The following is a 13,843-nucleotide window of genomic DNA, read 5'->3' as shown; positions in this document are numbered from 1 at the left end:
TCTGGGATACAAAAAGTATTACAAGTACAGTATATTAAGTAAAACGACTTTCTTTCAGAATGACGTACACTTTGTTTGTCGTTAAGAAAACGAGATGACTCAGAACGTTAAAGCACCAGATACTGTGTTTCAAGAGACAGATTGTTGAAAACTCAACATCATCCGTTCATGAAATTATTTACGGAGTTTTCCGCCTCATTTCAAGTATTTCCAAGCATGCCGCTTTTCTAATAGGTCGATGTGTAGAACATTTTCTTTTTATTCCTACTTCAAACAAAGGGGCGTGTTGGAGAGGAGCTCGCCTCCGGCAACAAGAATTGGAACTTCTTTTCTTACAATAGGTTTATCGTCGCAGGGTGCCTACAGTGGGGTTCGAACCCACTAGCTCCCGAATGCAAGCTCATAGCTGCGCCCCCCAACAGCTTAACAGCATGGTCAACTCGCTCGGTTGGAAATGAACTCTTCTTATTTTGGTACCGTTTTTCCCACGCCTGTGGGGTCGGGGGTGCAAATTGTGTCGCACATGTATATTTGACCCTATTTTCAGGGCCGGATGCCCTTCCTGAGCTAAGGGTTGTAATCACTAATGCGTGTTTCTGTGGTGGTTGGTAGTGTGGTGTGTTGTCTGAATGTGAAGAGGAAAGTGTTGGAACAAACACAAACACCCAGTTCCCGGGCCAGGAGAATTAATCAGAGGCGATTAAAATCCACGACCCGGCTGGGAATCGAACCCCGGGCCCTCTGAACCGAAGGCCTCAACGGTGACCAATCAGCCAATGTGTCGGACTCGTTTAGAACTTACGTAAAATATACAATTTCTTTTAATGGGTGATATTCTTGTAAACTACAGAAACGCAATTCTACTACCTCTTCGGAAATGTACATATTAACATCTAAAACAATCATGTAAAGTTATAAACTGAAGAAAAACTGTATATATTTTAGAACTGCAAACGGCTGCTGAACAGGAAAGCTAAATAATTTGCATTCTGAGAAAAATATTTTACTTTATATTCAATACGTTGAAAGTATAGTAAGCAATCATGTTATTCATATATGTACAAGAATACGAATTAAAATTACAAAGTAATGTATGAATTCTAACACACGTTTCCTCATTTTTCATTTGATGTCATAAGCAAATAGTTGAGCATTATTATTCACAGCTTCGTACATAAACATGTAAATCAAACGGGTGAAAACATAAATCTGAACAGAGGAGCAAAAAATTAATATTAGCATTGTACATGATTGACAAATAGAGGAAATAGAATTACATGATATTTCGTAAGAAAAAAAATCTGCTTCTATATCAACATGTTGCAATTATCGTAAGCAATAATACGAAGGTCATAAGAGCCAAAGCACCATGGGAAATTGTACTGAAACATACTGATTCTAGACTCAAACTTGCGCACAATGAGAATGGCAGCCACGGTTTCCGGAGATACTCCTGTTCTTTCATCAATCAATCAATCAATACTGATCTGCATTTAGGGCAGTTGCCCAGGTGGCAGATTCCCTATCTGTTGCTTTCCTAGCCTTATCCGAAATGATTTCAAAGAAATTGGAAATTTATTGAACATCTCCCTTGGTAAGTTATTCCAATCCCTAACTCCCCTTCCTATAAATGAATATTTGCCCTAGTTTGTCCTCTTGAATTCCAACTTTATCTTCATATTGTGATCTTTCCTACTTTTATAGACGCCATTCAAACCTATTCGTCTACTAATGTCATTCCACGCCATCTCTCCGCTGACAGCTCGGAACATACCACTTAGTCGAGCAGCTCTTCTTCTTTCTCTCAATTCTTCCCAACCCAAACATTGCAACATTTTTGTAACGCTACTCTTTTGTCTGAAATCACCCAGAACAAAACGAGCTGTTTTCTTTGGATTTTTTCCAGTTCTTGAATCAGGTAATCCTGGTGAGGGTCCCATACACTGGAACCATACTCTAGTTGGGGTCTTACCAGAGACTTATATGCACTCTCCTTTACATCCTTACTACAACCCCTAAACACCCTCATAACCATGTGCAGAGATCGGTACCCTTTATTTACAATCCCATTTATGTGATTACCCCAGTGAAGATCTTTCCTTATATTAACACCTAGATACTTACAATGATCCCCAAAAGGAACTTTCACCCCATCAACGCAGTAATTAAAACTGAGAGGACTTTTCCTATTTGTGAAACTCACAACCTGACTTTTAGCCCCGTTTATCAACATACCATTGCCTGCTGTCCATCTCACAATATTTTCGAGGTCACGTTGCAGTTGCTGACAATCATGTAACTTATTTATCACTCTATAGAGAATAACATCATCCGCAAAAAGCCTTACCTCCGATTCCACTCCTTTACTCATATCATTTATATATATAAGAAAACAAAGGTCCGATAACACTGCCCTGAGGAACTCCCCTCTCAACTATTACAGGGTCAGACAAAGCTTCACCTACTCTAACTCTCTGAGATCTATTTTCTAGAAATACAGCAACACATTCAGTCACTCTTTTGTCTAGTCCAATTGCACTCATTTTTGCCAGTAGTCTCCCATCATCCACCCTATCACATGTACATTGTACACCAATGCCTGCCTTACTAATGTTCCTTTCCCTGGAAGTACTGGTGGCTGGAATTCGAAAAAGTATTTTGGCCAGCATCGCTAATTTTGTGTACTCATGTTCAGGTTTTACTCACCACAATATCACTTTTGTTTGTTTGTAACATTAACGCTACTGACTGCAGAAATATATCTGCTAATTTCATCGCTTCCTCCATGAGCCGGAAGTTACTCGTCAAAGTCAGGGTCAATTAGACTTCTTTCCTCTGAGGGTTCTTCCGTCTCATTTCCTGAAAATTACCATTAACGTATAATTTACACACATATCGTTATAGTTTTATATTCTTTTATATATAAGAATAAATCCTATTTATGTCACGTGATTTAACAGTTACCTTCTGACATTAAATTTAACATCACCGAGCTCGATAGCTGCAGTCGCTTATGTGCGGCCAGTATCCAGTATTCGGGAGATAGTAGGTTCGAACCCCACTGTCGGCAGCCCTGAAAATGGTTTTCCGTGGTTTCCCATTTTCACACCAGGAAAATGCTGGTGCTGTACCTTAATTAAGGCCACGGCCGATTCCTTCCCACTCCTAGCCCTTTGCTGTCCAATCGTCGCCGTAAGACCTATCTGTGTCGGCGCGACGTAAAACAACTAGCAAAAAAGAACATTAACATCATCTTTATACGCAGACGACATTTTCAAATGACAAAACTGGCCGCAGAAATGTTGCTGTTTTGTGACCTAACAATCGCCTTCTGTTTCCTGCGAATGTTTCAACAGCTTGTATTGGCAAAGGAGTTAAATTTTCCGTTCAAATTTCACTTTTATTGTTAGATATAGACGCACCATAGCACAGACCAGGCACTTGTGTAGTAAATGGTTTTGCTTTTCGTTCACTGAGGTGGTTGTACATTAATGTTCATGTGTTCAGTGATGGTTTAGTGATGGTTTATACTGGTAATATCAGTAAGATTCACAACAGGATTAAGCAGGCACTTGTGACGTAATTAGTTTTGCTATTCATTCATTCATTCATTCATTCATTCATTCATTCATGCTGTAGTATTTTAATGTTCGTATGTTCAGTGATGGTTCACACTAATAATGAAATGATGTATGGCTTTTAGTGCACCATTTCCTTTTTTACCGCATGGCCATTTCGCTAGATGAAGTAAGGTTAAAGAAGCCATGTGTTTATTTTCAGTTATTCTGAAGCAATTGTTACTTCACGTAACTGCTACCTCTATTTTTCTTCTTTGTCAACTTTTTCTTGCAAATTCTGTTTCATTTAAATTCTATTTTGTTAAAATAAATTTGACTTAGTATATTTTTGCATTTAATTTGAAGTAGTTATGCATTCCTTTGAACGCTGTCGATCAGTCGATGAAGTGACAAGAAACGACCCATAACGCCCAGAGACAGACGAATCAGATATTTGCTGTCGATGCAGTCGAGGCATGTGACCGATGATCGATGGTGACCAAAGATTTGCTGATGCTTCAAAGAATTCGTACGGTACATAACTCCGTTACCTCAGTGTCATCGAAAACCGTAAGAGTAGTTAGTGGGACGTTGAACCTATAACATTATTATTGCATAAACTTAACTCTATGATAATACTTTTTCTTCTTCTTCTCATCTTAATCTGTTTACCCTCCAGCGTTGGTTTTTTCCTTGGACTCAGCGAGGGACCCCACCTCTACCGCCTCAAGGGCAGTGTCCTGGAGTGTGAGAGTTTGGGTCAGGGATACAACTCGGAAGGAGGACCAGTAGACCCTACCTCGCCCAGGCGGCTTCACCTGCTATGCTGAACAGGGGCCTATTGGAGGGGGGGAGGTGTTTGGAAGATTGGAAGGGATAGACAAGGAAGAGGGAAGGAAGCGGCCGTGGCTGAAAGTTAGGTACCATCCCGGGGTTTCCTGGAGGAGAAGTGGTAAACCGCGGAAAAGCACTTCGAGAATGGCTGAGGTGGGAATCGAACCCTCATCCACTGAGTTGAACTCCTAAGACTGAGTGGACCCCGTCCCAGTCCTCGCACCATTTTTCAAATTTCGTGGCAGAGCCGGAAATCGAACCCGGGCTTGCGGGGACGGCAGCTAATCACGCTGATCACTACACCACAGATATAATACCTAGTTTTCTTAACTATGTTATTCCTGGAGGAAGACAAGAGCTGTGTCTGCTTTTTGATTAAGAAGAGAAGTGAATCGAGACTGTAGTGTTTTACATAACCATATATACAGTAGCTCCAGTTCAAGATACTGTATATAACTTACAAGAAGTACAAGAAAGCAAGCTGTTTGTCTCAACTGTGCAATGGATGTAAAATTAAATATCGAAAGAGTAGCTTGGCATTGAAGTGTACTTAACATGAGATATCTGTGTCAGGAAGTCACATAATGACTTTTCAGTGAGAAACTCCTACACGAAGGGTTCTATTAAATTCAGTGTCAATTGAATGTACTTACAACACATAATAATATTAAAACATGTGGAAGGAAATCTATAGCAAGTGAATTCATTTGGTGCACAGGACAATGAATGTGAAAATGACGTGCACATTCATAAAGTTTCTAAGTTGATACTTATGAGAGAAAACATATTTATGAAAACATCCTGCTTGAAATAAAATATAAATGAATAAATGAATACGTAACACAGTAAATGTATATTTGAGCGTACACATCCACAGATTCAAATGTTGAGCAATTCGTCACAGTCATATAACTGTAGGTGTGACGACCACAGATTATCCAAAGCACTTATTGAAAACAGATTGACGAATACCGTCGCTCACATTGTGGCAGTCAAAATGCCCCATATTTCTGGCACACGGCCGTTGACATTGAAAAATAAGAGACAGGCAAATGCCATTACATTTGTATTCAGCACTTCATTTGTGTTCTGGCGGACGGATGAAACTCTATCAAAACAATTGATTGATGTACTGATCAACCATGTGAAATGAACCCTACTTAATTCATTGTTGAAGCTCATTGCAGAAATGTGCTCGGAAATATGTGTAAAGGGCACGCGACACAGGGAGATACTTAAAAGGATATACATGTTGATCAGAGTTTTAATGTTACATTCACACATGACTAATTAACTCTAATGAAAACTAAAGTAGCCTAGATGTGTCAACAATGGAATGCATTCATTCATCTCCAAGTGGCTGTCGTTATGATAAGATGTTTCAGTGTATATTTTATTTCTAGAAATCGCAGCACCAATCATATTAGACTCCCTTTCATATCTTGTAGACTCGGTACCGAGTGATTCCACTAAATGGGCCCACTTCTACTAATGCTGCAGTGTAGTAGCTCTTCTATTCCATGATGCACATGGTCTTGTAATTTCATGCCATGAAGTCTACAACACCACAATAACAATGTTATTGTTTTTTTTAAGATGCTATTTGTTTGGGGCGTCGACCTAGAAAGATCTTTTGCCCCTAATTGCAGCATATGTGAGGAACCTGCGTGTATTTTGTAAATGGCAGAAGTGTTGAAAGTGAGGAAAGGAACGTTAAGGACGACACAAACACCCGTTCCCCAGGCCAGGGATATTAATCATTTACAATTAAAAACCCCGGACCCGGCCGGGAATCGAAGCCGGGGCCTCCGAGTGACAGGCGGACGCGTTGCCCCCTACACCGCGGAGCCGGACATGTTATTGGTTTCACGTCCCACTAACTAATTTTGAGGTTTTCGGAGAACGGAATTTTGTCCCGCAGGATTTCTTTTACGTTCCAGTAAATCTACCGACACAAAGCCGACGTATTTGAGCGCCTACAAATGTCAATGGACTGAGCCAAGATCGAACCTGCCAACATGGGCTCAGAAAACTAGCGCCTGATCCGTCTGAGCCAATCAGTCCGACTACAATCGCATTCCTGACAGAAGAGTTCAACATTGCCTGCCTCATCTACGTCACAGGATATAAATATATTCTTACAGTAATGGCACCACCATTACTAATAATCTCCCTTCCCCCTTCGTGGTCAAATTGTTTGGGTTGACACTCGATGTTGATTTCACTGAGAATTATCGCCGGATGCCCTTCCTGATACCAATCGCACGCGCAGGGATGTGTTCACTAGTACGCGAGTTATATCCCTCACCGGGAATAGAACCCTCACCCATTAATACTAGTGTATTCGGCTTATAAAAGCTACTTTTATTATTATTATTACTGCTGCTGGCATATTGTATGAGTGTCAAGCAGTTTCAACAGACCTTAGGCAAACTAGTGACCAATACTGGTGAGTCAAGATGTGAGTAAGTTTCAATAACAACTCAGAGTCCAGGATGACACATATCCTGACACATATCCTCAGGCTTGGCAGAATCAGCCCAAACCTTTCCGTGACGTATGTGCCCCACTCCCTGGTGCCATCAGAAACCCCTTCCTAAACTCCTAACTCTTTGCTACACATATCCCCTCTTCCCTGGTAATCAACCAGTACGAAGACAATGTATCCCACCCAGAGGGATTGACACGTGACTGCCCTAATTCATATAAAACCCTGGACTCCAAATGGAAAAGGTCTCTTGGAATGTAGTCAGTTAAGAACTACCAACTAATTGAGTTGGCTGTTAGGCGTCAGGCCTCAGAACGTGTAAATAGACTTTAAATCTTCAAATTTAATAAGTGTTAGTAAATTAATAAATACAATATTGGACATCTTCGTTTCATTTGGAATAAGATATACTCAGACTCGTGGAGAACCTGTGAGGACCTAGCTTAACAACCCAACAAGCTAACCACGAACTTGTTAAGCGACAAACTTAACTGGGGGCCTGTGGCCGGGATTTGATACACGATCGCCACAAGATCTACGTGCTAGTTGGACAAAGTATTCAGACAACGATCCAGAATCGCCTTTCGCTACTTGTCCGTCAAGCCAGTATCTTCCCGCAAACTACTGAAGTCATCTATTCCATTTGAACCAGCCAGCTAGAAGGAAGTGGAACTGACAGCCTCACTGGAGGCCTTTCGACCACAACCGACTACGCCAGCTTGAAGGAAGGAAGCTAGCCGACAACGCTCCAGAAGCGCCTTTCGACAGCAACCAACCGCCATCGCTGTACGTGCGTACCGACAACTCCGCAGAGGGGCCTTTCGATAGCACGACAACGCAGAAGGAAGACCAACCAACTACACAGCTCAAGGAGAATGCAGTCCATGCTGATCATCATTTCCTGCCTGTGAGTTACATTTAAAGTACCTATTTGTAATGCCTGAATATTGCCAGTAATAACATCATTCATCTCTTTTAGTTGAGCAAGAGCAATAATAATAATAATAATAATAATAATAATAATAATAATAATAATAATAATAATAATAATAATAATAATAATTTTCAATTATTTCAACTAATCAGTCAAATAAAGTCACTACAATGACTGAGACAGAAATGCTTTCAAAATTTGAATATGCCCAAATTCAGTTGCTACCTGAATTTAACGGAAGCGCATCTTGTAGTTTAGACTATTTCATAGCGAGATGCGATAGTTTTATAAATACTCACAAGAGAGCCCTTACAGTTCCCAACGCAAATATTATTAATGAATTTTTATTTAATGTCGTTAAATCCAAATTAAAAGGAGAAGCTAGTAGTATTTTGGATCTCGATGCGAACTCTAGTTATGAGAAATTTAAGGAGAAATTAATTAGAAAATTTGGTGATGTCAAAGATGAGAGATTATTAGTACAGGAAATTTCCAACTGTTTCCAAAAGAGAAACGAGAGTTACACAGATTATCATGACAGGTTGGACACTTTAGTCCTCCAATGTAAAAGTTTATGCAAATTGAACTACAGAGACCAGATCTTGGAGCTCAAGTTGAGAGAACTAGATGATCTGAGTCTGAACACTTTTAAAGCAGGTATTTTAGAACCGTACCGAGCGTACCTACGGTATGCTCAAGTTACAGACTTAAGTCAAGCATTAAGACACTGTAGGACATATGACAATGATAGAGCGCACGAAAGTTACATGGATCAATTGAGAGGGACACCGAAATATCCTCTCAATAACAGTGCCAGTCACAAGCCATTCATGCAGACACAACCTAACAGGAACAATCAAACGACACAACCACTAAACCATGCCACTCACAATCCATTTATGTATCCAAGACCACAGAACCATTACTTTCCTCAAATGCGACCTTTCGCTACCCAATCAAACCAACAATTCAGAAATCCTAACCAACAACCAAACTTCAGACCCTTCCAAGGTCCGAACCCACCTACTGCCAGACCACAGAACCAACAACCTTTTAAGCCAATGAACCGACCTTATCCTACACCAAATAACCTTGCCCGACGCTTCACGACCAATACTCAAAGGTACCCAACACCTATGTCAGGGGTATCTACCATCAGAGGGAACGTAAATACACACGCAGAGGAGACTAACGAATGTGACTATGTACCACCAGAATATTTTCAGGAGGCACAGCCATCAGACTACACTCAGGAAACTCAACCCCACGAATACGAGTTCGAATACGACACAGTCAATTCATCACTACCTCAGAATAATTATGAAAACCAAGAACAGAGTCAGGATTTTCACTTGGTCCCGCCATCTCAAGCGAAGACCTAAATAACATAAGAAACGCTCCCAAACTGCCGTTCATCACTCTATTTGGATTCAAAATCTTAATAGACAGTGGTGCTTGTCATTCAATAATGAACCCATCAATAGCACATGAATATTTTGCAGAATATTTGTTCCGAGAACCATTCTGCATACAATCTGTTCATTCGGAAACAATGGGTGAAGAAAACATACAATTCCCCATTTTTTCAGAATATGAAATTGACACGCCCGTAGATTTTCGAGTCATGAAATGGCACGAATATTTCGACGCGCTAATCGGAACAGCTGATTTTGTTAAACTAGGTGCAAAAATAGATTATAAATCAAACCTAGTTACATTAGACAACAAAGACATACCATTCTATTTCCACTCGAACAACAAGCAAGTAAATTTTCAACCTTCACCAGACATGCAGAAAATTGCGATTCCTGTCAATATCGAACAAGGGGATGTATATATTCCAAAGTTTGAACATGAAGGAATATATTTTGCAGATGCAATTTTGCATGCAGAAAACTACCAGGTCATGTACCCTATTGAAACACAGTTAAAACAAGAATTTAACAAACCAGTGTTAGTTGAACCTTTAGAGAACATTACAATACAGCCACTGGAAATAAATTCTATTTCAGACCACGATATTCAAGAATATCTCCGCACACAACATATGAACGATCTAGAGTTTAGAGTCATATCAGAAATATGTTCTGAATTCTCGGATGTATTCTACTATCCCGGGTGCGATTTAACATTCACTAACGCCGTAAAGCATTTTATTCGAACTACTGATGAGGACCCGGTATATCAGAGAAATTACCGATATCCTCCCGCACTAAAGAAGGTATTAAGTGAAGAAGTTGAAAAACTTATTAGCCAGGGAATAGTCACCAACAGCGAATCTCCATATTGTAATCCCGTGTGGGCCGTGCCCAAGAAACCAGATGCTTCTGGACAGAAGAAATGGAGATTAGTCATAGATTTCAGACAGCTGAATAAGAAGACCATTGAAGACAAATACCCTCTCCCTAGAATAGAAGAAATTCTAGACAACCTAGGTCACTGCCAGTATTTCTCGACTTTAGATTGTGCCCAAGGATTCCATCAAATTGAAATGGATCCTAGATCTATAGAAAAAACTGCTTTTACTATAGACAATCGGCATCTAATGTACCGCAGAATGCCATTCGGGCTCAGGAACGCTCCGGCCACCTTTCAGCGCGTAATGGACAATGTCCTACGCCCCTTTCTTTTCAAATTCTGTCTGGTATATATGGATGACATCATCATATATAGCAAATCGCTAGAGGAACATAAACAACACCTGACCCTTGTAATGCAGAAATTACGAGAAGTAAATATGAAAATACAGCTCGATAAAACCGAATTTCTCCACAAGGAAGTAGCCTTCCTAGGTCATGTTGTTTCACAGAACGGAGTAAAACCTAATCCAGAAAAAAATCAAGGCAGTCAAAAGTTACCCTATTCCCAAGACCACCAAAGAAATCAAACAATTCTTAGGACTAGCGGGTTTCTATAGGAAATTTATAAAGGACTTTGCTAAAGTAGCATATCCAATGACCCGTTGCCTAAAGAAGGGATCAAAAATCGATGCAGAAAACCCAGAGTACAAATCTGCATTTGAAACACTAAAGACCCTTCTAATAAATGCTCCAGTCTTAGCTTACCCAGATTTCGAAGAACCATTCGTGTTAACCACAGACAGTTCAGACTTTGCCATAGGGAGTGTTCTCACACAGAAGGGACACCCTATTGCTTATTATTCCAAAACCCTAAACCCCGCTGAAAGAAACTACTCCACCATAGAGAGAGAATTGCTTGCCATCGTAGAAAGTAGTAAGCATTTTAAGCCTTACTTATGGGGACGACACTTTCATGTGGAAAGTGACCACCGTCCACTGCAATGGCTTTTCACCCTAAAGGATCCCAGTTCAAGACTCTACCGCTGGAAAATGAAATTAGGAGAGTTTGACTTTGACATAAAATATGTTAAAGGGAAAACTAACTATGTCGCAGATGCTCTTTCCAGAATACAAGTAAATGTAAATGATGAAACAGTTTCTAATGTACCCATCCCCGGAGATGATACATACCAGAATGAAATGGACAATGAAACTGTACATTCAAATCAAGAAGATCCCATTTTCACTCTAAAAGCATCAGAGAGAAATTTGAATCAAAACCGTAACCAACTTACCATAAAATATGGTAACTTTCCCAAAATCCTTGAACAAAAACTATTCAAGAAATATACCCGCCATATCATGATAGTAACAGAGAAAAACCTCCAACAAGATTTGAATAGTCACCTACTCAAAATTATTAACACGTCAAACAGATATGCCGCCTACTTTGACGACGTAACACTCGAAATCCCATTCATCAGGGTATGTCAGAAATTATTTACGTCAGAATTAATAATCATTAGGACATCTACATTTCTAGAAGATATTGAAAGCTCAGAGACTCAGAAACAGTTGATATTACAATACCATTCAATAAACCACAATGGTATCATTGAAACATTTGAACATTTTCGAACCAAGTACTATTGGCCACATTTGAAAGAACAAATTAGAAATCTAATTAACCAATGTAACTTATGTCAGAGAAATAAATATGAAAGACACCCTAACGAAGTACCAAACCAAGGCCCTATTACAGCCGACCACCCGTTCGCTCTGATTCATATAGATACTTTTCATTTTGAACAAAACCGCATTTTAACTATACTAGACGTATTCTCTAAATACGGTCAAGCGTATTTACTATCCAATGGCACAGCCATGGCAGTTCTGAATCAACTGCAAGTGTATTTCTCACACCATGGATATCCCAAGAGAATTACCCATGATCAGGGAGGAGAATTTGAGAATAGCTTAATTACAGAATACTGTAAAGCTACTAACATTGAATATCATGCCACTACACCTCTGAATTCATCGTCTAACTCCCCGGTAGAAAGACTGAATTCGACCCTCCTCGAAAAACTGAGAATCTCGAGAGATCATGATAAATTCACTCCACTCCCACAGCTAATAACCACTGCGATCACAAATTATAATTCTTCAATTCACTCCACAACCAAACAGCCACCATTCAATGTTCTATACGGCCCGTATTACAAAGCACTAAATCATATCTTCTCCTCGTCTCCAAAAATTAATGAATATATTGAGAGACAAGGAAACCAGATGAAAATCTTAAATGAGAATAAATCTGACCCAGCAAAGCCCATTTTCAAACACTCCTATCAAATAGGTGAAAAGGTATATGTCCTAGACCCTCTAACCAGAAATAGGAAGTCCAAAAACCTATATAATGAAGGCACGATAACCAAAATCGAAAAGAACCGAGTATATTGTAAAATGAAAAATGGCAAGACCCATGTCAGAAACTTCCGTGACATTAAACCTAAAAGGAAATCTCTTCCCGTTCCAGATTCCTACCAGGATATGCCACCATCTACACCAAACCCATAACCACATCAGGATTTTATGCGGACCCCATGGGATCTGTATTGGTAATCGATAAGTACCATAAATTCATGGTTCATTTCAATCTTACTACCTTAAAAGAATCATAAAATTATTGATGATTCTGTCTCTAGTCTTGTATTGAAAAGCAATAATACTTTTCCTCACTTAATATACGAGTCAACTGAAACAACCAAAGATACCAAAAAAGAATTAAATAAGCTAATACGCAGTACTTCTAACAGAACTAAACGAGGTTTAATAAACGGACTAGGAAAAGTAATTAAGGTCATCTCTGGCAATCTAGACCAGGACGATTTAGATAATTTATAAAATCAATTAAACACTTTAAAACAAAGTCATTCTAATGAAATCAAGCATATAAATAAACTAGTATCATTTACAAATTCAATTGCTCAAAAATTTTATGATGAAATGAATCATGTTAATGACAATATGAAGGTAATTCAAGGTATACTTCGAACAGAAGACTTCAAGATAAATCTACTAGAAAACATCCAATACGTGTTACTGTGTATTAATAAATTCCGAAATATCATACGAGTGCTTCAAGAAACCATTAGTCTTTCATTTCACGAGATGACAAATGTAAAAATGCTATCAAGAAAAGACTTAACTAACATTGTCAAACATTTGTTATCAATCTATCCTACACAGAGTATGATCCATACCGATCAATATAATCAGTATGAAAACCTAAAAATGTCAAAAACTCAAGTCCTTGTGCTGGACGAAGAAATGATAATAATCCTTTCCATGCCAATCACGGATGGAAATCAATATAAATTATATGATGTAACCCCTGTACCCACCATTAACAATGTTATACTTGTCCCATCTGAACAATACTACCTACAAGGTCCAATTATGAAATGGTCTACCGCACCATGTGTTAAGAACACCCTATCATACGTATGTTTATATTAAACACCAGAATCACAAATTGCAACTTAACAAATACTGCAGGATGTGAATTTGCTTCTGTAAAGAATGATGTAAAATTATTTAGACCGCTAAACAAAGAACATATTCTGTTCTTTACAAGAAACCCAGAGGTAATCTTACAAACATGTCCAGAATCCCAGAAATCCATCCAGATTTCTGGACCACAGGTAATTTATTCCAATGAATCTTG

This window comes from Anabrus simplex, chromosome 2 (assembly GCF_040414725.1).
Source record: "Anabrus simplex isolate iqAnaSimp1 chromosome 2, ASM4041472v1, whole genome shotgun sequence".
Lineage (NCBI taxonomy): Eukaryota > Metazoa > Arthropoda > Insecta > Orthoptera > Tettigoniidae > Anabrus > Anabrus simplex.
Note: the sequence above shows the minus strand (reverse complement) of the source record.